The sequence below is a fragment of the Oryctolagus cuniculus genome, chromosome 9 (genome assembly GCF_051225735.1).
Source record: "Oryctolagus cuniculus isolate XC-2025 breed Fujian yellow rabbit chromosome 9, ASM5122573v1, whole genome shotgun sequence".
Taxonomy (NCBI): Eukaryota; Metazoa; Chordata; class Mammalia; order Lagomorpha; family Leporidae; genus Oryctolagus; species Oryctolagus cuniculus.
Genome location: NC_142875.1, coordinates 59,362,808 through 59,389,566, shown reverse-complemented (window position 1 = coordinate 59,389,566; position 26,759 = coordinate 59,362,808). Strand labels below are relative to the sequence as shown.

At 41.3% G+C, this 26,759-nt stretch overlaps 1 long non-coding RNA gene across 1 annotated transcript; it reads left to right on the top strand.

Annotated features, from left to right (window-relative positions):
* The first annotated feature begins 2,860 nt into the window (after positions 1-2,860).
* On the top strand, positions 2,861-11,066 carry LOC149124569 (uncharacterized). The gene is made up of 3 exons (XR_016213741.1): positions 2,861-2,974; positions 8,225-8,361; positions 10,882-11,066. It is a non-coding gene; the product is annotated as an uncharacterized LOC149124569 (long non-coding RNA).
* The last annotated feature ends 15,693 nt before the right edge of the window (positions 11,067-26,759 follow it).

Here is a 26,759-nt window from a genome sequence, read left to right as displayed (position 1 = left end):
GCAATGGAGCTGCTTTTCTCCCCAGAGCACAACATAGAATGAGAAAAAAAAAATCATTTGTTACCATAGCCACTTAATGGGGAGGGATTATATCTCATTGTGGTACGACTGCCCAAACTCCTGTTAACTTCTATTAGAACTCATTAAGTAATGCCTTTGTTGCCTGGGCTCTCAGCCTCCTTGACAGCTATAGCTAAGCAAGATCTCCAACCATCCCCAGCAACCCACATGTTCCATCAGGCCTGGCATTTGGACTGTTCTTTGCTAAGCACGAGGGATTCTATGTTTTATTTCTTATTCCAGACAACCAGAGTCACCCATCTTTAGGGGTTACTGTTGGCAGTCTTGTCACTCAGAGTCAGCCACAGGCATGAAGGCTCCTTTGATTATCTTTCAATCCCTTAACAGGAACTGCTCTGTTATCTCATTTGCCTACTAAAAACCCAGAGAGCTTCCCATCTTGTTAAATGTAATTCTGTTGCAATTACTGTCAAATATTGAATTAAAAGTGGTTAGCTCATTAACAGCTCCCCCAACAATCGGTTATAAAAGTTTTATTTTTTATATGAAGATGGCTGGAATTTACATATGAACTCCTTTCTCATATTTGGAAGTGAATTATAGTCACTTGGAATGCTCATCTGTTACTTGGTCCTTGAATTCCTGGGGCCTGGAAGGGGCATGCCGTGGGAACAGATGGATGTAGCACGGAAGCACCTGGGAGGCAGAGGCTGGGTCTGGAAGAAGCAGCCGAAGGTGTGGGGTGCAATATGAAAGGCAGGTGCTGTCACCAGCCTCCGAGGAGTCCATCAGGATAGGAGAAGCTGGAGATTCCTGATGTGTGGGCACAGCTTGGCTCTGGAGAACACAGAGCAGATGACACTTGAAAATGCAAGGCAGGTGGGCAATGGCACAGGGCAATGCATAAGCAGAAAAGTGAGGCAGGAGCCACTGGGCTGGACTTCAGATGGAAGATGGCCAAAGTACAGCAGGACTTAGCCTTGGAAGGAGAAGGAGCAGTAATCTAGTCAAATGATCCAAATTTTAGGAATAATAAGAAAATAGCCATGAAAACACTAACCCATGCTCATCACAGCGCTGGAATGATCCTTTTGAAAATATAAAGCAGATATCCACACTGTGCTGTGTAAGCTTTTCAGTGGATTCCTACACCAGTGTTTACTAATATCAAAAATGCAAAAGGATGACCTGGGGATCCTATTAAAGTGCAGGTTCTGATTTGGTGCCTTTGATGGGGGATTGAGAGTCTACATTTCCATTAAGTTCCCAGGTAATGCCTGGACCTCCCTTTGAGTGCAGGAACTTCGGGTACAACCTAAAATATGCAGCCTCACCTCACCCGTTTCTCACTGTTACATGCCCAATGGCTCTCATCTCCATGGGGCCCCCAGACTTTGTGATGTTGGTTTGTAGCATGTGCAGTGCTGCTTGCCCAGCTCTGTTAGCTCCTCCTTTTCTAGTCTCAGCTTCAATGTCACCTCCTCAAAGTGGATTCCTCTTACCACCCTATTCACAGCAGTATTCTCATTCTGGATCCTTCCTTATTAACATGCCTGTGGCTTCCAGCTTCCGTCATAGATAGCCATTAACCTATAAACATTAAACTTCTTATTTCATGGCTTAGTGTGTAAGTTTCAAATTAGATATCAGGGGTTCTAAAACATTCAAGGAAAATGCACATTATTTTTTAATTTCATTTTTCATGAACACTTGAAGGACCCTCATACACACTTCCAGGAAAACAAGAAATAATGACATATTTTCCATTTATTTATTTATTTGAAAGGCAGAGTTATCAGAGAGGCAGAGGTGGTGGGGGGGAGAGATGGAGAGATGGAGAGAGAGAGGTCTTCCATCCTCTGGTTCACTACCCAAATGGCCGCCTGGTCCGGAGCTGAGCCATCCGAAGCCCGGAGGTTCTTCTGGGTCTCCCACATGGGTACAGGGGTCTAAGGATTTGGGCCATCTTCTACTGCTTTCCCAGGCCAAGGAGAAAGCTAAATAGGAAGTGGAGCAGTGGGGACTCGAACAGGTGCCCATATAGGGTGCCGGTACTGCAGGTGGTGCTGGCCCCATTGATATATTTTTCTACTCCACAACTGATTAAATTCAAACTGTGTACTAGACTCTGTACTAGTACAACCTATGTGCTAGACACAGGCAAGATAATAGATACTGTTTGAAAACAGAGACTTCAAGTGTTTGATTAGACTAGAGGTCTGTCAAAAATGGTTTTTACTTGTGCTACCTCAAACTTTTGCCTTTTAATTAATTATTTGAGAGGTAGACAGAAAGGTAAGGAGAGAACCCTCCCATTTGCTTTTTCACTCCCCATATGTCCACAAGAAATGGAGCTGGGCTCTGCTGGGCAAAAGCTAGGGTCTAGGAACTCACGCCGGGTCTCGCAGGTGAGTGGTAGGAGCGCAATTACTTGAGCTATATCTGCTGCCTCTCACAAAGGCATGAGCTGGAGTTGGCAGTTGAACCGAGGCACTCTGGTCTTGGATGCAGTGTCTTAGCTGCTAGGATAAGTGCCTGCTACTCGTTTGTTAGTTTACTTTCTTACTGGGGATACTAAAACCAAACGATCACTCCAGTCTCCACGGTCACCACCAGGCGGAGACACACCCCGTTCCTGGACGCTTCCTTGCACAGTTGAGCTGTTGGAACATGATTTGACTCCCCATCTCACAGATGTTTACAATCCAAAGTCATAAGTTCAAGAGGGTGGAGGCTTAATTCAATTGTGTTGATTAGGGATGTGCCATCATGTGGTAGTTTTTTTTTTTTTTTTTTTTTTTTTTTTTTTAGATAATTGATTATAAAAGCCCATGTAAGCTGAGCATCTTTCACTCTCAGCTTCCTGGCTCTCCACACTCCATCATCCTTTGGCCTCACAAGACCGCTGAACCAGCGGGTTCTACTGGCTCTTGGGTAGTGAACCACCAAAACTGTGAGTGAAAACATCCCTTTTCCTTCGTAAGTTAGCTTCTTGCAGGTAGCTTAATTGTAATGAAAAACTAGTAGAGATACTAAAGAAGTTGCTAAATACTGAGGTGGAACAGAAATAAAATTCAATCAGAAAAGTGACCAATCATCAGCACCATGGAAGCTATGTCCAGCTGCTGTGTACCGTAGTCCAACCATGGATCACGTGCTTTTTGAAAAAGACCATTCAAAAGGACTAAGGAGACTTCTCACTCCAGGGCAAATGCCTGACTCTCTCAGACATGTGCTCCTCTGAACCACCTCTACCTCAGTATCCAGGGGCAGGAATACCCAGGATGGGCTTTGTTTTCCCACTTGCGTAGGTTAGAAATTCTGGTAGGAATGCATTTTGGCAGTGTTTGGCACCCGGGGTCCATGAACAGTTTTCCTGAGCAAGACAGGGCATTCAGAACCTTGTTTTATCAGGCAGGCCATGGCAGGATTGAGAATTAAGTACTGAGTGTCTGTTGTCCTAGGTGATCCTGAAATGGGGCATATGAGGTCACTTTCATAATTCTAAGTACAAGGAAACACAGCATTTCTTATTGTGGAAGGGAGCAAGGAGAAGTAGGAGAGTCAGCTTCTGACTCTAGAGCGTATTCTAATACTGGCTTAGCTGCTGACCCTCCTCCAAGGCGGAAGTGCACAGGGGCCTGCTCTGTGCTTGTTATTTTTGATGGATTGCAGTCTAGCTTCAGGGCAGGAAGCACAACCCCCCAAGGTCGCATTGTTGTAGCTTGCAAAAATGTTGAGGCTTGAAGCATTTTATTGTAGCCTGACCCAATGAGAGTTTCAGGTATCAGTCTTCAGGATCCTGGATGCCTCCTCCTCCTTCCTTGTCCCTGCTAAAGAATCATGCCAACTTGCAGCCCTCTCCTGTACCCTTCCACACATACACTAGAGCTGAATATGAAAATTGGCCTCTAATTGTTGGATATAAGCTTGACTAGCTTTGAATTAACAGCTAAAGCTGTATTCATTAATCTGAACAGGGAAGAGCAGGCAGACTGTCACAACATGGCTCAGTTCAGTAGTCATGCAGAGCGGGTGAGAGAACAGGAGGCACTTTGAAAGTGCAGCAGCCGATCTCCATCAGCCCCTTACCCAGTGATGAAGGGGAGAAGGCAGCCAGCCACAGTATCGCCACGAGATGGATGACATACCTCAGAGTCCACCGTCCCAGGGGTATCCCTGCAATGATCGATGGTTATCCACAGCAATTAAACTTCAGAGCTTTTAAATGTCATACTAGAATGGAATGCTATCTCATAAATGTGTTGTTTAACATTTATCAAACTTGTGAATGGGTGGGGAGGGCTGTAGAGTCATTCTTTGGGGAAATAAGAACAAAAGTTACAGCTTTCAGAATGGGAGAAACATGAATAAAATACATAGTATTCTAATGTGTTCTCTTCCATATTGAAATAAAACTGGAGCAGAACCTGTTTTGGGCACTCTAAAATGTTGCTTATGTGGTGAGATTGAGTGAGTTATGGGGGAAACTAAGATTCAGGAGCAGTCTCAAGTCAGTGCTCTTTTACTTATGATGATTTACCTTGGAGAAATTACAAGCTACCTGCTTAAATGTGAAGGCAGGTAGGACTGATGAGCCCCAGCTTTCGTGTGAGAATCACCTGGGAGCTTTAAAACAACATACTACTAATTGGTTATCACCTGTGGAGATGGTGATCTAATTAGTCTGGGATGGGGCAGGGCCTATGTGCATAATTGCAAGAACTGGCTCAAACTGGCCCTGCTCTGTAAATACCAGGTGGACTGGGGGCTTTCGGAGGCAACGAAGACTAACTTGGACTGAGCCCTCAAGGTGCTCTGGATTCATGAGAGTCTGCCTGGGATAAGAGGGCACCAAGCTACCAAGCTACTTGGATAGATCTGAAAGTCTGGAATGTTCTCTAGGCTGTTGGAGGATCCCCAAGCCAAGATTTAGCATAAAATTTTGAAAGGTATTCATTGCAGGGTGACTTATTTGTGTTTCTAACTGGATCCTGAGAACCTCAGTCACTGTGGACTGGAAATGACTAAGAGCAGGGGACCAGTGCCTGATGCATATTTAAATGTTGGCAAAGATCCCAACAAATGTGATTAGCTCTTAGAACAGAGATAATAGTCGCAAGTGGCTTGAGCATGCAGAAAAGATAGGCTTTCATCTGAAGTAACACCTGAAATCAGTGTTTCCTCATCAAGGAATGAAACGGATCAGAACCTGAATGCTGGAGTCCTTTCAGAAGTGAAAGGTCCATTGACTAGCAAGATCCAGCGCTAATGTCCACCAAGCAGAAAGTGTCCCAACAGTGCTTCTGCCTGCCAACTTGTCCCTCCTAACCTCTAAAACCTACTCCAGATTGAAGAGACAGAATTGAGCCTTTCCGAATGGGGCCATCAAAGAAGGAGGTACCTTTCTCTGAAGGGAGGAGAGAACTTCCACTTTGACTATGACCCTGTCGGAATAAGATCGAAGTCGGCGAACTCAAAAGGCTTCCATAGCCTAGGCAACTCATGACTAGAGCCTAGGGAGATTACTGACGCCATAAACAAGAGTGTCAAATTGTTAAGTCAACAACAGGAGTCACTGTGTACTTACTTCTCATGTGGGATCTGTCCTTAGTGTGTTGTCCAATGTGAAGTAATGCTATAACTAGTACTGAAACAGTATTTTACACTTTGTGTTTCTGTGTGGGTGCAAACTGTTGAAATCTTTACTTAATATATGCTGAATCAATCTTCTGTGTATAAAGAGAATTGAAAATGAATCTTGATGTGAATGGAATGGGAGAGGGAGCGGGAGATGGGAGGGGTGTGAGTGGGAGGGAAATTATTGGGGGTGGAAGCCATTGTAATCCATTAACTGTACTTTGAAAATTTACATTTACTAAATAAAAAATAAAATTCTTCCAATCTAAAAAAAAAAATTGAGCCTTTCCTCCTGTCTCCTTGCTGATAGCAATAGAACCTTTTTTTCTCAAAAGATGGTGCTGTGGTATTGGCGTCTACGCACACCGAGTAGTGAGTCATTGCTCAGTAGCATGTATAACTGCAAAGTCTCCCCACGTGATGGATATGTATGGTCAAGATGTAAAACTACTGACTTCGATCATTTTAATGGTTATTCAGCTCTACATTTCCATTTCTTCCTTCCTTTTGGAGGTTTTCCCAAAGTAGAGAATCTTTATTAGTAAGAAAGTTTGCTTCAGAACAACGTAGGCACTTGAAGGACAAAGGTAGAGGGGTCAGTATTTCTCTTGTCACCAGTTTGTACTCGTTCCTTTAATCATAGATTACGTAACTTGACAACTGCTATTAAATTCAAAGTTAGAAATAGGAGACCTTTGCTTACTAGGACATAGTTCATGCAGAATGTGAATCTGGAGATAAGGATTCCTCTGTTGGCGGTGGTTGGAGCATAATTCTTTGAACATCAGCAAATTGCTGAGAAGATTATCAGTTCTCCAGGTCCCATTTTTGGCCTTCTTTCTTTTCCCACTGTTCTCGTCACTTAGGTTGTAGCATACCTCCTGTGAGATATTAACAGATGACTTTAAAATTTCTCCAATGTTCCTGTCTGCACCTCTGTTCTGAGTTTTGTAATTTTCTCCATAAAGGAAGGATGAGGAGGGAAAAAAATCTACAAGTTTAGGTTCTTCAGGTCTAGTCTGCTTTAGAAGACCATCCTGCTAGAGAATAGACTTGAGTCTGGCCGATTCCCCAGGGTGGAATGAAGTGGAATGAAGGGAAGTGAGAATGGAGACCTTGGGGGCCCAGGAGATGGGAGTGGGGGGTGGGGAGGTGGGCCTGGGCTTTACCTGCATGTGTGGGGAGGAGGCAGTGCAACCTCAGAGGGTATGTGAGACCAAATGGTGATTAAACCTGCTTCCCAGATTGGAGATGTTATTGGCTGGGTTGGGTCTAAATTTTTTTTTTTCCAGACACTTGTCTTTTACTTAGAGAAGAATTCTAAGTATAGACCCAAACATGGCATGCAGTGTGATAAACTTAATTTACAAAGTGAGAAAAATACACAGGCTCATTAGGGTTTTGTTAAGGGAGAGTGGGCCAAAGAAAAGGAATTATCATACCCTACTCTGCTTAGAGAAACAGAAGTGTTTACTTGGTACTACACCTATGTCCTGGGTAAGAGGAAGTACTTCCTGGGGAGAGGTCACCTGATTGACAGGTAGGTGAGCGTGGCAACAGAGTGAATGAAGGAGGTGTGGCTCCAGCTCATGAACTTAAAATTATCTAAGCTGCCCCACATCAGAGAGTCCAACGGAAAAAGTCCGGTTGAGGGGGGTATGTGGTTGTGGGGTTTATCTAAAAGTCATGCCATGGAACGGTCATCACATACTCCTGTGTCTTTAAGCAAAAGCAAGAACCACTAAACCCAAAGGAATCATGGGGATGGGTTAACTCTGTGGCTGTTATACATGGCAGGGCAGCTGGTCAGGGGGTAGACAGATGAGCAGAACCTCAAGAAGATGGGTGACTAAGTCTGAACAGTATGCTTCTTTGCTGTGACATGATGTAAACTCCAAGAAGCAAATAAACTAGAGCTGTGTGGTGGTGAAGGAGTCTTGAATATAAACGAAATCACACTTTAAAGCCCTTATGCTGTATCCCTCTCATGGGCCTAAAGGATAAAAATGAGTCAGGAAGTGCAGTTGGACAAGTACATACAGTCATGTATGATTGGTGCAGCAGTCAGAGTTTTAGGGAGGACTGAAATGGATTCCCATTTACAACAAGTCCTCATTCTGCTCAGAGGAGCCTGTTGCTTTAAATGAAAACAGGTGAAGAAGCAGACTGGCAAGAGATAATTCCCTTTGCAAGCGGAGTCTCATCTATTTGCATGCGAAAGTGTGGAGTACTTTTCACTTTATTCATCACTCCATTAATCTACTTTCAAAAGGCAAGGCCTAGACTGAAGACAGAGGTTATTCACATTTCAAACAAACTCCTTCCGCATAATGAGTGAGCAAAACATTCAACTGTTAGATTTTGTTGCTTCTTTACCAGCTGGAGACAAGTACACTGAAGGTCATGCTTTTTCATCTTACACAGGATGGATGTATATAGTTGGCCTTGGCGAAGGAATTCTTTTTGAAAAATAGCAAATAGACCTTTTATGTATGGACTATCTGTACAGTTCAGGGTAGCATGAACAGTTAAATGGTAGGTATTTCTGTCTTTTGGTCTACAGAATACTTGACTGAAAGAAATTCCATAGAAAACTATAAGAAATAGATAGTCATAAACACCAAACACCATTCTGAAACATGACAGAAGGGTTTGGAACGACTGGAAATACTTACACCCCAGGAATTTCCAGGACATCTGGTAAGTCAACAACATTATCACAAACATTATGGCCAACAATGTGAGTTTTTGCAACAATGTATTCATATTCCAAATGTTCCAGCTGAGAAAGCCTCACAGAACAGTCCCACCATCTAACAGATGGCTAATGGGAAAGCCAATATTTTCTGTGGAAACCAAAGTTTCTTCTAACATCAGACGTTTTTAGCAGTGAGAACCAATAAGCATTTGTTTTGTATTCCATTTTCCTACACTCAAATTATTACAGACTATTAATTTTTAAAAGTGTGTAAGAAAGAAGTCTTTATCCTTGATTACACAGCTAAGAGGTCATTAGATCTGGAAATGTTTGAGAATGGCTACTGATTTCTCATCTGGCATACAATGGAAGGGATGGGATGGGGAAGACTTAGCTTTTATGTTCTCATTGTTGAGTTGTGAGGGAAGAAATATTTAATGTATATGGTTGAAAATGGGTTTTCTATTATATCTAGATTTACAGCTAATTCATAGGATGTAGAGAGATGAATGGAATTTGATTTGAAGCAAAATGAACATGTTTCAGTAGCCACAGATTCTGGAGAAGAGAGGGAGAAGATGGCAAGTGAGATATAATGTGTTCATCTGTAAGATTGTGTTAATACATCTGTTTTCACAGATTATACTTTACTGTGCCAGGAAAGTGAACAATTTAACTCATTATGTCCCGTTGTTTATGTACAGGACACTTATAGAAACTTACATTCAGAAATGCAGGTATCACTTATGGTCAACTTTGCACTTGTGTGAATTTCATTGAAATATTTGCAGAATTGAAAAGGTGGAACTTAAGTATATTCAATTGTATATTCAAGTACATAGATGGGACAAAAAACTTCTATCAAGTCCTCTGAAGATTAAGGACTTTTATAAATACATGCTTTTGTTTTGTCTTAGAATTTTGGATGACCAGTTTAAAACTCTGACTTTTTCAGTTATAACTGTAAATAAGTGGTTTTTTTTTTTTTTTTTTTATTTGAAAGGCAGAGTTAGAAAGAAACAGAGGGGAGAGGGATCTTCATCCACTGATTCCAGCACTAGTTGGCCTCAATGGCCAGGACTGAGCCAGATGGAAGCCTGGAGCTTTAGCCAGGTCTCCCACGTGGATGGCAGGGGCCCAAACACTTGCGCCATTTTCTGCTGCTTTTAGTAGAGAGCTGGGTAGGAAGTAGAGCATCTGGGCCACCATATAGGAACCAGAACCCATACAGGATGTTGGCATGTCAGACAACGTCACCTGCTACACTAGAATACCAGATCCAGATGAGTGTTTATGTCCCTGCTAAGATTCTTTTTAAAAAATAACTTGAATTCTTTCATGAAAAACATTGGCGTGAAGATCATACCTATTTATAAAGCATAGCTCCCTCTTTCAATTAGTATTAATTGCAGTTATTTTATACCTACTATGTTCAAGATAACATGCTAGACTCTGAGATGTAAGAAGTTTACATTGAAGTTAGTGATGGAAAGGTATGCTTAATTTCAGTAAGATTTTAATCACTTTGAAGGAGGCTTCAAGGAGTTGATCGGAAATGGAATTGAGAGTTTCTTTTGGTGCAAAAATTTTTTGAAATCTATACATAGTTTTTTCATAATATATTCCTATAATATATATTTCCAATGTATATTCCACACAAGCCCTTTTGTACCCTCCTTTAAAGAAATGTATATCTTAGTTGAAATACCATAGTAATTGCTGGAAGTCTGGTTTTCTGGGGTCTGTGCAAGCTGGAGTGCAACAGCATGCCAGGGATGACTGCTCATTCTTTCCTGTACAAGAAGATGTGTTCGCCCTGTGGAAGAGTGGGGCTCAGAATTAAAACAGCTGCTCCAAACTTAGAAGCAGCTCCATAGTCAGCTAGGTGACTACTTCCCATTCTCCCTCAGATTCCCACATCTGAATCTTAAACAATTGTCTAACAGGACAAAAGGACTTTACAGATGTGCCTAAATCAAGATGCCTATGTTATCTGGGTGGGCTTAATGTAACCCTACAGATTTCATTAAGAAAGCATGGGAATTGGAATCAGAAAATCCACATCTGTGGAAGCAGAGAGTTGAGTAATGACACTGTGAGGAGTGAAGGAAGAGCCCACAAACCAAGGAATGCAGGTGGCTGCTAGAAGTTGGATAAAGCAAGGAAATGGATTTTCTCCAAGAGATTCCAGAAGTCAATGCAGCCTTGCTGACAGCTGATTTCAGCCCAATGTGATCCTTATGTGTATCACCCAGAACACTATAAAATCTGTTTATTATAAGCCAATACCTCTGTTATTTCTGTGAAACTAATACGAATACAATCAGGATTTCATATATAATTACTGGAGAGTAAGCCTAAGTCTAAAAGAACTGATGCAGCAAGAATCTATGTTCTTCCTCAGCTCTGGTAGGGTTATGTCCATGGAACCAGGTAACAAGGGGAAAATATGCGAAGGGACTTCTCTGCCTGTTTTCTGCAGCCACCCGATTTTCACCTTCAGATCTGCATTTTCTAAATAGATTGGAAAACTACAGGAGATGAATGCTGTGGTCTTTTGACAATTTGTGGACAGGCCTGCAGTGATGCACAAATAATCCTGGAAAAGGCTCAGCTGAATTTTAATGAGATGCTCAATTCTGATTTTCACATGACCTGTCTCTGTGTTCAGCACACCAGCCTGGAGGACAAGGCATAATGATTTGGACCAGGTAATTCCTGAAGTTCAGTGGATTTCTTTAAGCCCTATAATACCTATTTCTTTGCAAAAATCTTTTATAACATGCCAGAATCTTAGTGGACAGATTAGGTATTAGAAATTAAAGGAGAAATTGAGGAAAAGCAAACAAATACCAAATCAAAAACCTCTAATCATCAGAAGGCAACCACTTGGCTGTGGATATTTGCCATGTCTTGGGCACAGACATATACAATAGCAAGAACAAGTGCAGTCCTGTCCTGTGTCTGAGTCTTTTGCACCAAGACTAAAGGGTACCATTTTGATGCACCTTTATTATGTTAGACAAGATAGCAATAGAGGAGTTCTCTCCTGATTCTAAGTCACTTCTGCGCTCTTTCACAGAAACCCACCAAACTCTTAGCTCCCTCCCATCAGAGCTTGAATGGCAGCCCTTATCAAATCGCATTGTGTTGTTTCTATCCCCAGTAGATTCTGAAATCCTCAGGGTAAGACGTGGCAACTCGTTCGTTCATCTCAGTGTTCCTGGTATCTTCTGTGGGGCATTCACTCAATGAACAGTTCATTTTTGCTGATTTTTGACCCCTTTTTAGGGGGAAATTATTTGCTTACTCTGAAATGATTCAACATTTCCACTATTCTACTAAGCTTCTCAGACTATAATCCTAAAGCCATACTTGACTCCTTCGTCTGCTTCTCTATACACTCAAATATTCAAGGGGCTGGCACTGTGGTGTAGTGGGTGAAGCCACCGCCTGCAGTGCTGGCTTCCCACATGGGTGCCGGTTTGCCCCACTTCTGATCCAGTTCTCTGCTGTGGCCTGGCAGGGCAGTGGAGTATGGCCTGGGCCCCTGGGCCCCTGCACTCACGTTGGGGACCCAGAGGAGGCTCCTGACTCCTGGCTTTCGGTTGTTGCAGCTCCGGCTATTGTGGCCGGTTGGGGAGTGGACCAGCAGATGGAGGGCCCCCTCTCTCTGCCTCTCTGCCTCTCCTCCTCTCTGTGTAAATCTGACTTTCAAATGGGTGAATAAATATTTTAAAAAATTCATATTGTCTGATCCATGAATCTTCAGTCATGTCTCCATTTTCATTGTAAAGATTTTCATGAGTCTTATTTTCTCATGACTGAATAATCATAGTCAGGGCACTTCAACCAATCCTTTGATAGTTGAAACCTTGCATCCTATCCCCTTGGCTACATTGTTTCCTGGTATAAGTCCATGGACTGGTCAAGGATGACCATAAGTACCCAGGAAGTTCTTTATAAAACAGGCGCCCCTCCCTGGAGATTGATGGAACCTTTCTCATCAGACTCTCCGGGTGTTACAGTTTGAGTTGTTCACTACTCCGGATTCACATGATGACTCCTAACCCATAGTACCTCAGAACATGATCCTATTTGGAAATAGGATCACTGCTGATGTAAGTTAGATGAATTCGTACCGGAGTTGGGTAGGCCCCTCTGAATGTAAGTGGTGGTACAGCATGGGCACAGACACATATACAGGGAGAACACTAAGTAGAGGCAGAGATAATACTCCTATAAGCCAAGGAAGTCATCAGAAGGCATAGTAGAGGCTGGGAACAGATTATTCCTCACAGCTCACGGAAGGAATCAGCGCTGTCAACAATGTGGTCTTGGACTTTAAGCCTCCAGAACTATGAGGCCATAAGCTTGTATCATTTTGAGCCATCACCTATATGGTTCTGTGTTACAGGAGCCCTAGGAATCTAGTCTCCTGGGTGACTCTGGCATGTTGACATGGTATTTGAATTGAACTCCAGTCACTCTCCTACATTTCAAGCTTCGATACATCAAAGGGTAACCAAGAATACTAAATGAATTAATATTTGTAAAATACCTAAAACAAGACTTGGTACATAGTGCTATATACATATTAAGTTAAAAAAAATCCTATTGCTGAAAGCCGTATTGTTATGTGTATAATTTTATTTGGTGAGAGTTACAGAGGGAGGGGGACAGACAGATCTTTATGCACTGGTTCACTCCCCAGTGGCCACATCAGCCAGGGTTGGGCCAGGCCAAAGCCAGGAGACAGGAGCTTCTTCAGCTTTCCCACATGGGTGCTGGGGCCCAAGGACTCGAGCATCTTTTGCCTTCCTAGGTGCATTTGCAGGGAGCGGGATAGGAAGTGCAGCAGCTGGGACTTGAATCTGCATCCACATGGGATGCTGGCACTGCAGGCAGTGGCTTTACCTGCTGTTCCACAGTGCAGGTGCTGTATGACTTGATGTTAGATGGCATGAATATGAAAGCAAATTATTGACATAATTGGCCTATCAACCCTACAGTTTCTCAGGTTTAGATGGAGACTAAGACTGGTAGTTCAGTTGTAATTCTTCTTAAGAAGCTATTTCACTTTGGAGGCCCATGTGTGCTCATGAGTCTTCAAACCTTAGGTCCCTGGAGCTTCCTAAACATTGTTAGGACACGGAGAGAACCTGTGATGGCAATTACTGGGATATGGAGCCTCATCTGCCGAGACTCCTTCAGGATCAGGTACTTTTAGCAAGTTCATGGTACTTCATTTGATCTATTGTTGAACAACATAGTGAAGATGTGATTGAAATAAATGCAGATAGACAGAAAATCTCACTGAAGTAATATGAACAGATGCCAGTGAGAGTTTACTATCAGTCAGATGCTTTGTTGAATGGTTTACCCATGGTATTTCATTTAACTCTCATGACAACCCTGGAGTTGGCAGCATGTAACCCCCATTTCTACCACAGAGAGAACTGAGGTTGAGTAAGTGATGTGCTTTGGAACATACAACTTGAAAGTGACAGAGGTGACATTGGCCCTGGCTGTCTCCCAGCAGTGCCTTCTCTCCCAACCTCTAGGTTTCATGGCCTTTAAAAAAATATAGATAGCTTCTTCTGAAAGACCACACAGAAGAGTATTTGAAACATGTGTGTGATTTAAAGAATATTTATAAGGCAGACATTTGCATGTGCACCAGGACCATTAACAAAGAGAAGGTAGCCAGTATTCTAGAAGCTTCTTGTGCAGCCTGCTAGGAACATGCTCCTTTTTGATACCACCTCCTCACCTCCTTACCTACAGACAACACTTTCCAATAAATGTGGCATCCAATATTTTACTTACCTGTATTTTTGTTTGTGTTTGAATCCTCCATAATGCTCTCATTTACTTAGTTTCAACCTAGCATTCACAGCCATCTGTAGCAGAGACTCTGCTCTTATTCCCATTCATTTCCCCACTTGAATCCTCTCCTGGAACTTCTGGTTGCTTGATAATGCCCCCCAACCTGCCATATGCATTGCTTCTTCTCTCATGTTTGTTTCGGCAAATCCTCAGTTTTCAAGTCGTCTTCTATTCTCAAATTCAAACTCAGCCTTTCTTTATAGTTCACCTGCCTAGGACTGCTTTGCCTCTGGGTGCATTCAGTAGGGTTTATTTCTTCCCTGAATCATTCTGTTGCTGATAGCTGTTCACCCATTTTATATGTTCCATAACATTACTGGTCTTAATGTATTTGCTACTGTTATGCTTTATTCATTGAACAGAGATCTAGTAAACACTTAAGTGACAGATGTAGGTTTTGTATACAGTTGGCCTCCATATTGATAGCCTGTGCATCCTGAGTCAACCAATTACAGATCAAAAACTCTATTAATAAGAGCTGCATCTGTACTGAACAGTCTTTCTGTTCTTGTCACTGATACTTAAATAATACAGTGTAACAACTATTTACCTAGCATTTACATTGTAGTGTGTATTATAAATAACCTAGAGACGACTTAATGTGTTCAGGAGATTGTGCAGAGGTTTTATTGGAACATACCATTTTATCTAAGGGACTTGAACATCCACAGATTTCAATATCTCCTGGGATCCTAGATCCAATCACACACTAATACTGAGGAAGGATTATATATGGAAGAAAGTAAGATACAAAATCCCTGTCTTCATGGAATTCTATGGTGGAGGGACAAATAATAAACAACTCAGCATGTAAGTAAACTAGTTTTATATTATGCTAAACACTGTAAAGGAAATAATTGGGTAGGTGTGCTGAGAAAAGTAGATATCCTGTGAGTCAAGATGTTTTCACCCACCTGGAATAATAAACTTCAAGAAAGAGAAGAGCCAGTGCAAAGGCCCAGGGGCAGAAAAAAAATGTGGCATGGAGGAGTTGAGGAAAGAAAAGAACAAGAGGATGGAGAAGTAGTGTTGAATAATCATTTGGGATTGAATAGGCTCTGCTAGTGAACTTTTGTTTTCCTAGATGAATACCCTTGCAAAGTTTAAAGACTGGTAAGGGAAATACTTTCACTTACCCAAGAGCTCAAACCTCATATTCTCTTTTCCCATTAACTGTATATGCCTTTCCCTTTGGGGTATTCAATCTTTGTAGTTGTTAAATATTTACTGTTGATGGTTTTACTGTTGTAAAACCTGTGTGGCTGCCTTTTCAAGGCTGCAATTATACTCACACTTTGTTTTTAGTCATGTCAAACTTTTCGGAGGGTACTGAGTGCGCTCAAAAACACATCAATTCAGTGGAGTCGCAACCGGACAGCTGAAGTATCTTTATGTGGTTATTACACCGTCAACAAACATGACCTGCATTGCGAGCAACCTGAGAAGTGCCAAAAACACTTGTTAGTTGTTCAAAATCTAAAGTGTGCTTTCTTTACGATTAGGTGTAGCTTGATGAGACTTGAATTCCAGCTGACCTTTCGTGCACTTCTCAAAGCAAGACATGTGGAGCTTAGAACAGAACTGAGGTTTCTGATAAAAACTGACAGAGCCATAGCCATTGGCTTCCCAGGGAAATTTCCAAGGGACTTTGTGCATTTCATCACCATACGGTATGTGCTTCTGAGAATTTTAAACAGGCAAAGCAACTGTCGGGAAGTAAAAATGAACCCTAACCAAATTTATCAACTTACACAAAACTGAGACCTGAATGTATAAGGTGGGGGCAGGGAGGAGACCTGTCAATAATACAGGTAGCCTTTTTTTGTGCTGCTTTGACAGCTGAGAGCATACATCTGGCATACATCATTCTATGTGGTTGAGACTTGGGTTGCTCTTTATTATACAAATCAGCAACACTGTGCTTCAGAGCTGGAAGAAGGATCTGTCATTCTGTGAAACCAGGCAGGTCAGGGGCAAGGTGGATGGCTGTTGTCCTATGGCAGGGTTTCCCAGGACCTGGAGGAGATGGGTGGGTGGGGAGTTCTAGTGCTAGCACGTGAGATTAGTTATTCGACAGCCTCTGCCGCCCCCACTGCCCCCGGCACCACTGCCTTGGAGAAAAGCACTGCCACTGTGATCACACTCCATTACTCCTCAGTGTTATTAACGAGCCAGATTTCCAAAAGGGAGTGCTCTCCTTAAGTATGCAATTTTATACTCACCAAAATGACACAAAATTGTACTTACAAATGGATTGTACTTAAATGGCTCAATCATCCAAGTAGCCAGTCACTTGACCCTCTTGCTAGAGATGTTAATCACTCATTGCTCCAAGAATAGTCTGGAAAGTGCGGGTTGGAAGATGCTTCGAAATAATTGTGATTTACAATACTTCAGGAAGACATGGTAGAGTTCTAGCTGTTGGGCATCTATTTAATTTTAACCTCAACCTGAAGTTCAGAGACTTCAGGAGTTCAATGATAAGCAAATCCTTGAACTTGGAAGTTGTGAGAATTTCCTTAAGGGGTTTTGCCCTGATTTCCTCCATCCCCTTTCTAGGATTCTACTAAGGCAATTCAAAAAGTTAGTGGAAAATCAAATTAAAAAGTAAGTTTATTTTGACGCAAAGAAGAAACCCATAAATAATATTATTTTTGCCTGAAGAAACATTGTACAAAGCTCACTTTTGGCATACTGAAGTTAAGTACATTTTTTTTAAACCAGAAAGCTTTTCTTTAAGGTATACAAACTTCATGCTTTTCATATATACAAAGTTAAGAACATCGTGATTCTTCCTACCCTATCTTTTCTCCCGCCTGCACTCCCACCCTTCTTCCTCCTTGCTCTCCTATTCCCATTCTTATTTTTATGAATACATGTTTTCTATGAACTTCTTGAAGACCCCAAGCATCCATGGATTTCAAACTTACCTTGTAATTACATTTTCTGTGACATTTTTGAAGTGCCCTCATAGATCAGTCAATAAGTTTTAATACTTAAGTGCTTTCCATGCATGGCTACAAAAACTCCATTTAAATAATACAGAAGCTATAGGTGTATGTATATGAATAAAGGCAGGCTTGTTCAGAGTAACACAGTTGAGATAACTGCATTAAAGACTAGCCCTGGCCCTTACTGCTTGAATCAAATTATGAGAGCTTATGCATTCCTAATAACACTGATGAAGTTGAGAAATAGTATCACAGCAATAATGTCATTATAGGTAGTAAGAAGATAGAGGGAATTCAGACTCTACATATTAAAACTATTGAGTTGTGTGGCGTTAAAGAGTGAAATTGATCACAGATTTCAAATAGGAAACTAGGAGGAGCACAGGTTTTACTTGAGGGGACGTCTGGTGTCATTTTTGATGACTAACAACCTCTTGAGTCACTAGAAACCCACTTTATAAAAAGCTAATGGATGGGCTTCCTGCTATCATAGAGTAAAAACATAGGTGCCTAGGGCATAAAGACTTATTTTCACCTTTATTCTTATCTTGGTGAAGCAGTCTGCTGACTGTCTCACCCTTTGTGCGGGTGACGTTTGGAGTTGCTGTAGTTGGCATTAAAGCCAGAAAGAGAGGGTGTGCTAGAGACACTTGAGCTGCCACAGGCATAAGCCATTATCTTTGCCCTGTGAAAAATTGCCTGACTTCCTCCCTTGATAAAACTGGAAATGGGTTTAAAAACATTACTTAGCAACATAAACCTCAAATACCTGAGTCCCTACTTCTTTTCCTTTATCATTTGCCAGAGCCTTGGAGAAGCTGTAGTTGGCGGGAGGGGCGGGGAAGATAATTACTGGTAAGGAAACGCACTTGAAGAGGGAGAAACGTTAGATGTCGTTTGTGAGACACAGTTGATAGAAGCATTATCTCTGGAAAATTCAATCAAGAGCCTGAGATGCTGAAGCAAGCAGAGAGGAGAAGATGAGGGAAAGGTTTCATCAAAACATCGGTGCCCACTACGCCGTGGAGGCTTTCTGCTGTCTTCCTGTGCTAGGCCTTCTTCGGCATGGACCACCCATCATCTTCAATGCCCTGGTGACAGTTCCCTGTGTGCCCTAAAGGTCAGATCTGGACACCTGGTCAACGCATTCATGTTCTCTGCCCTCAACGTTGAATCCATTTCCCCAGCCTTGTTCCCACCTCCATCCTGAACGCTCCCTCTTGTTTTTAGTTCCTTCCGTGCCTTTATTGCCAATGTTATTATGTTTAATGACCTAATTCAAATTTGGCCTTTCATTTAATCTTCATAACCCTGTTCAGCTCATCACCACCTATATTTCTGTTCTAATAGTGTTTGGCTCCCATTCTGTAGTTGGAACACTTTCATGTTTCTCTCTCTGCTCTGGTTGTATTTCTACCCTGTCTTCCCTTTGGACTGTAAGTTCCTTGAGAAAAATTTTATCACTATATCTGTTTGAGACCAGAGTATTTAAAGAGCATTTATTGAGCATATTTTAACAGGAACAAGAGAAACAGAAGACATATATAGTTTGTGTTTTCTATACTGTCTATATTCCAGTGGTAGAAGAATTAAACACAAATGAAGAAAATGATTACAAGCTGTCATCCATGTTAGAAGCAAACAAACAGGGTGATGATAGTGGAATCTCTGGAGTGGGGATTTTCCATTAGATAGGTTATAAGAGTTTTTTTTTTTTTTTTTTCCACAGTGGCTGGCAGATGAGAAGTGGCAGTGGGAAAGGCCATCAGTTTTTTGAACAGTAGAATCAACAAAATCCCAAGGCAAAAGAAAAGCCTGGGACATGTGAGGAATGGTCAGAAGTCATTTTGAGGGAAGTGTGTGTAAGAGATAACGTGAGACAGGTGTATAGGTGCGAGATCATTAAAGAGAAGGAGTTTTGACTGTATTTTATTTACTTTTTAAAAATGTATTTTATTTATAACGCAGAGAAGGAGAAACGCTTCCATTTGCTGGTTCGTTTCGCAAATGCCAGTAACAGCCAGGGCTGAGCAAGGCTGAAACCTGGAGCCCAGAACTCACTCCAGATCTCCCACAGAGGTGGCCGGGACTCAACTACTTGAGCCATCACCTTCTGCTTTCAAGGGTGTGCCTTAGGAAGAAACTGGAAATAGAAGTGGAGCCATGACTCAAATCCAGGCACTCTTGTATGGGATACAGGTGTCTTCGTGCATCATGCCAACAAGTATATTAAAACCTGCCCTCAGGACCATATTTTAAATGCAGTGGGAATTTATGGGATGGCAGGATTATAATACTGTTTGATTTATATGTTTGAAAGGTAATATAGATATCTGTCCAGTTAGGTTATCCCTTCATAAGACTAGGGCTGCTTTAATTGAATATTAATTGTCTTTATTTTATCACCTGAAGCATTTGCAGAATCTTAGCGGGCTAAATGACTAAAACCAGGAAACCATTAAAAATAAAAGAATACTTAATTCAAATTTTTCGTGTTCATTATTAGCTGGTTAGTTTTAATTGTCTCATTTCTACTAATTTAGGAACATGGTTTTGCTAAAACTCTTCTAGTATAAATAGAACAATGGGGAATGTGTATGTGTTTGTTTGAACTTCCTACCCCTTTTTATTGAACTCACATAACACTTTTTAAAGTATTAGCACAATAACTTGTCTTTGTAATTAAAATCTCCTCCCTTCTCTCTAACCCATCCAGGGTTAGCTCTCATCAATGCAAGAGATTATTGTTCTAAGCAGGAGGCTGCTCATACCTCTGAGTAATTTAAAGTTTCTGAATTTCTTTGTAATGTGGAACACCTTTGCTGGCTTTTCAGTTACAGTGAACAAGTGAATTGGTACTGGGTTTTCATAGAGTTAAAAAGAGGGGACAAGAAATGTGATGGGGTAACAACTTTCAGATCTAAAAGGAAGAGTGTAAAGAACAGACTTTATGCTTGAAGAGATGCAATTCTATTGCCTTTAGAAAAGTTTTCTGGTAATAATTCAAGTGGGAATAATGCAGCAAGTTTATATTGGTCGCCACCTATTTGTAGCTGAAAAGACTGGAAATAGTTCACACAATGAAACCCAGCTATAAGGCAAACTGACACAAACCAAATGTTCACGATAGATCCACCTACTCTATACTAACAGAATGGGATCTGCAACAGTGGGAGTCTAGTCCATATCTAATTTTATTCTGTCTTATTGGACTCATCCTGATCAGAGATGGAGTAAATGTTTCAATTAATTTAAACATAATCACTCCAAGATGGATTTCTAGGTTCAGGGTTCTCTGCAAGAAAGTTGGCTGATTAATGTAAGAAATGTGACTAATGAGGAAGTTTATCATGAAATTGATCAGGTGAAGTTGCCAAAGTGTTAAACAATTTTTGAAGTGACAATCTCTGTGAAAGGTGAAATTAGTACATGCATATTAATAGCTTTTAAGTATTTTAGGAAATATTCTAACAAAGTTGACTTCTACTCAATCCCCACTACACTCACTTTATTGGCAACATTTCATCTGTGGGTTGTTGTTGAGACATTTTTACTGTTTACCAGATGGGGTAAAGATTTTACATAACTTAAAACATCTGCTCTCATTACAGTCCAATATGATCATCTATTTATATTTTTGAATTATATTATTCATTTCCTTTTAAATTATCATGGAAATGTTTTCAAAGGACAAGTTTACATGATATTTGCCAAAGACATTTAACTTTTCCCTCTCTTTCTCCTCTTTTTTTCTTGTTTATCTGCTATTAGAATAAGCCATATTGTGAGTCATGAGTATAGCGAAATATTTAGATATATATCCTACTTTAGAAGACATTTGATTTCATATATTAACTGTTAATGTCACTTCTGCTTTCCTATACACACCTACATATAATCATTTCAATAAAAATATAGAACACAAATATTTTAGAGTGTGCCAAGGATTGATCTCTGTCTCTCTCTGTCTGTCTCTCTCTATTGCTGTCTGTCTCTCTCGCTGTCTCTGTCTCTCTCGCTGTCTCTGTCTCTGTCTCTCTCACACACACACATACACATACACACACAGTTCTCAAACACTGTGGCAATAATATCAATCCTTAACATAATAGGGCCTAACATTGTGGTGGTGTGGTGGGTTAAGCCACTGCTTGCAATGATGGCATCCCATATGCGAGTGCTGGTTGGAGTCCTGTCTGCTCTGCTTCTAATCCAGCTCTCTACTAATTTGCTTGGGAAAGTCATCTATGTCTAGGAACCTATTTGCATTTTCACTATGGTCAATTTTGGGTTATGGAATCTATGGAAAACTCCACTGGAAGCACACATATGCTTGACTTTGAGGTGAGGGTAACAACAACCCCCTTTTTGCTTAGGATTGATACATGATGTGCTGAGGGCCAGATCTTGTGGGCTTAATCCCCTCCTGAGTCACAAAACTTTTGCAGATGTAGCAAGTTGAATTGTGTCCTTACAAAGATAAGTCTAGTTTGGATTATCACCTATAAATGTGACCTTACTTGGAAATTGTCATTGCAAATATAATTAAGTTAAAGACTTTGAGTTGGGATCATTTTGGACTTGGGTTAAATATCCTTATAAGAGCCACCCCCCCAAAAAAAAAAAAAAAGACAGAGGCCACATGAAGATGAGGGCAGAGGTTTCAGAATTATACAGCTATGGGCCAAACAACAGCAAGGCCTTGGGTGCCTGCCACCCAGATGGGGCTGGGCCAGACTAAAGTCCAGAGCCAGGATTTCTATCTAGGTTTCCAATGTGGCTGGCAGGGATTCAAGTAGTTGGGCCATCTTCTCTGCCTTCTCGGGCATATTAGCATGCTGCTGGATCAGAACAGAGCAGCTGGGTCTTGGACCAGCACTTAGATATGGGATGCCAGCATTACAAGCAGTGGCTTAACCCATTGCACCACAATGTCAGCCCCCTGTAAGTTTTTATAATGAGTTCACTGGGCCTGCATGAAACCGTTGAACGAAAACATAATCCAAATCTCCTACATGGGTAGCAAGAGCGTGATTACTTGAGCTATACCACTGCCTCCCAATGTACACCTTAGCAGGAAGCTGACCTGAGGCACCAGAGCCAGAAATCGAACCCAGGTACTCAGATAAAGGATACAGACATCTTAACTGCTGTCTTTACCACTAGGCACAATGTGCACCCCAATCTGGGTCTTTTAATTTCTAGTCTTGCGCTTTGTTCTGTCTCCTCTATCAGGCTGTAATTGTCTACCTGTCTATATCTTGATCCATCCCCATGTCTAATCTCATCATTTCACTGTACCCCTTCGAATGATTGCATATAACTTACTTTCTGTGAGTGGAATCCAGGAGATGATAGTTCTGAGTGGCTGACATCCTTCCAACCACATAATGACGTTTGATGGGAGCCAGCCCCAATGATCCATTGGCATGGAAGCTGCCAGCACTTGCTAAAGGTTTGTAACAACCAAAGAAACAATCAGAAGAAAGGACTAAATGGGGAGAACTATGGGCAATGAGACAATTTCATGGGGTAGATGTTCTATAAAACTTTACTGTCATATATTCCTCATACTACTTTTTCTAAGCAGTAAGTCTGACACAAATGTAAGGCAATGCAATAGTTTTCCAGTCTATATAGAGAAATCAAATGTCAATGGAGATTTCCACAATGAAAAACCATTGACAATTAAAAAAACCCATATTTGCTATTTAATAACTATTACACATGAATACACCCTTGAGTAGAAACAGCAGAGGTTTCAGTTTCATAAACCATCTGAAAGTTCAAGGGGTCAGATTCTTATTCTGTGCTCATTCTGATCTTCATCAAGGTTATGGCACTAAATAATTATTTTCAAAACACATGCTTTGTTAAATATGAATTAAGTAGGACAGTGAAATTTCTGTCCTAGATTAGAGATCACTAAACTTCTCATGTAAAGGGTCATACATTAAATAGGAGAAATCACAGTCTATGGAAAATAGTCTTTCCAAATTTAATTTTGTAGAACACAATTGTGAAATTTAGTTTTTTTTTCATAATACATATTTTCTTGAACTTCCTGAAGACTCCTAGTGCATATGAGGTTTTTTTTGGTGCAAGATTTTTTTACACCAAAATAATTTAAATTCCATTTTACACAAACTTTTGACAGTGTTCCAATACTTCAGGTTTGAAAGCTATGTGATCTCTGTCTCCACTATTCATGTCTGCCTTGATAGGTCAAAAGCAGCAGTGAACGTAAATGAATAGAAGTGACTCTGTTCCAAATAAGTTTGTTTACAAATACAGACGATGGGATATATTTGGCTTACAGGCTGTGGTTTGTTGGCTTCTTGTCCAGATTAAACTGAAAAGTCTAGCAGCAGGGTGTGATACTGGGAAAATATTAATGCTGAATTTAAATTCAAGGAAAAGATCTATGTATATTACCAGACATGGCTATATTAACCTATCACTATTAGTAAATGCAAATACTGTTGTCCTACTTTTCCCTCCATGTGGTTGCAGAAGTCTATTCATCCCCAGCAAAGAAAATTCTGGTTCTCTTCAAGGCTCAGCCTGCTCTGTAGGGAATGAAAGCAATTGCAATTGGAAAAGCAAGTATTCTCTCTTACCGAAGTTTTAAAATAGAAAGTGGAGGAATAAAAACTTCATTAGCAGACAGAACTGAGCTTTGGATGCTCATTGATTTTGAAAGCACTAAATAGGTGGGGAAAAAATGAATGCATCAATCTTTCAGAATCAATGCATCTCTTTGCAAATAAAGCTAACTTTCCATTTCAACCCCATTTTCTCTTCATCTACCATAGACGCACCAGAAATCAGTCCTCCCTGAGTTCCACTACATAACAGTGCCAAGGAAAGATTCTGGTATATAGATTCTTGGCGAAATTACAACCACATTGTGAACGTTAGAAAATGTAATGTAAGAATTCAGAGAAGCCTACTAAATAGATAGGAGGCAAGCAGCTGTGAGCTGTCTCTTTCAGCAGCTGACCTCCTGAGATGGTTAATAAAACAGCCTACAAAGTATTACACTCTCATCAGTGCCAAGAGGCATTTGTAGAGAGATAAATAAAGCTATTTTCCAAAATGGGGCATATTCTGGTATGCCTGTATTGAAATGACAGTTTCTTTATGGGATGGGAGATGGGCATGCAAACGCCAGCCAGGAAGTTGCCCCTGTGTCTACCACCACTAGAAGGTCTGTAATGAGATTCCAAATTAGATTGCTGAACCTCAAAGGCAAGGTGCTTCACATCTGTGAGATGTTCAGCTTGACTTTATAATGAGTTCACCGAGCAGAATGAACCACACTTGAAATCAAATACTTTGCATGCAGGATGAAATAAGTGGGGATCAATCATAGTCAGAAAAGTAGCAATTGCTCTGAATGTAATGATACACTGAGTAAAAGGGAAAAAAGTGAGAGTGTCAAATGGAGTGCATGAAAAACCCAGTTCATGTGTAACACAAATGGCAACTTTTGTGCCAAGACGGAGCTACCTGTGTTAAGCTATAGAGAGAGAATGGTGAGAAGGGTAAAGTTCATGACATCTACACAAACCCATCAACATGCTCCAGGAGCAGACACAAGCACTCCCATCTTAGGAAACATTTTCTGAGTGTCTTCTCAGACGCTGTTAGCCAGTGAGCCTTGGGGAATCAAATTTGTCTTGCTACCAGTGTTGCTTTGTCTTGCATATAGCTTAGATTCCAGATGAAGCCAGCATGGTTCACCTGTGGCATGACCAAGTAGCAACAAATGCCTGGGTCCATCGTTAGAGGTGCTTTCTTGTCTGAGTGATGGACAAGTTGCAAAGGGTAGCAGAGGTGTTCGGAGCTAGCACCTCACATTGCGCGGACAGCTAACTTATAGCATCCCTCAGGTGAGTCAAGTATTTGCAAAAAGCTCAGGGTAGGGGTGGTATGACCACCACCCCAATAATCTGGGGTCTTTTATTCTAGCCATTCTACCATGATGTGAGTGTACCTTGCAGGGCCAGAGTGGCCCCCCCTCCAAGGTAGGGGTCAGCTGCTAGAAATAATAAGGGCTGCCCCAGGTGTGACCCACCTCTCCTTTTTCAGAACAAGTATCATTACCTGTTTCACTGTCTAGCGGGGAAATGTCACTGGAGGCCTCATTAACAGCACACAGTACAGAGAGTCCTAGTGTAACTTCTGGCCTTTCTGCAGGATTTGAAGCTTACATTACAGAAGGAAAAAAAGAAGGAACAGGTGTCATGACTTATCTTTCTTTTTCATCCTGCAACTGTCATTCACAGGGTTCTAAACAGAATGAAAAGAGCCAAAAGGAAGCCCAGCGAGCTGCCCTGCCTGGGAGGTCATGCTGGTTTGTTGCAGGCATTGTTTTTACCAGAAAGGACAGCGACCTCATGTCCCTCTCTGCTCCCTTCTCTTTTAAGATTGTCTTTTGACAGACTTCGGGCTGTCAGGACCCATCCGGGTCCCAACAGGCACCTGCCTAGGTCAGTACTGGACATAGCCCTGCTGCAGGCCCCAGGCTGCCTTCTGGAGTCATCTGGAAGGCTTTCTAGAAGGTCATAGGGGAGCAAGCAAGTGCCCTTTGTTCTCTCTGTTCCTAGCTGGGTCTGCTAATGAAAGCTTTCTGCATTGGGTGAGGGCGGTCTGCCCCATCTGGTGCATTCTTGCTCCCTGGTAAGATTACAGGAATAGAGAAACAAATTTTGGACAGCAGTTTCTGGTTGTTGCTGTACTTCCTTCTTCTAATCGCCTCCCTGCAATGCAAAGCAGTGTTCCTAGCTTGGCAATGGGCTGGAAATAGAAATATTATGAAGGGTTTTTGAGTGGGGGCAGGGAAGTGGGGCATATAGTATAAAACAAAGTGAAGCAATGCTAATATGTGGTATCTATCTACAGGAATAGATATTTCCAAAACTATCTGATCTAACAAGGTACTCTGGAGAATCTCTCAAGACTGTTATTCTAGGGGGAATGTTAAGGGTTAAATAGTGATGTGATCATTGTTTATTGTATAAACATATACAGGTGCTATATTTACAACATATACACACATCCCATCATAAAACAATAGCAATTGCACTCAGTGAGACAGGGAGACGATGGCCTCTCATTAAGACAAGTACAAATTGTCTGGGGCGTTGAAGGGCATACCATTGAAAGTGTGGCTATTGTTCCATTATTTGTCTCCCTCTCAGTTCTTTTAAAGTTACTCCTCTCCAATTCATTGAAATTTTTCTCTTATTCTTAGACTCTTAGGAAAAATTCTGTGCACTTTTCTAAGTTGAATCTCATTTTGCTATTCTTGCCCATGTTCTTATTCCTAGGGGAAAGACATGGCTAGAATTCTTGTGTGTATGACTGATAAAGCCTTTAGAAAAAGAGATAATGAGGCAGAGACCAACGGAGACTCAAAGAATCTCCAGCATAGAAATAACACAACAATTCTGTCATCTCAAAAGAAGTCCTGCCATTAATATGCCGGGGATGGGCGTCCTTGTCTGAGTGGCCAGGCAGGTGGGCAGCATTTACTGAGTACCTGCCGCGTGCAT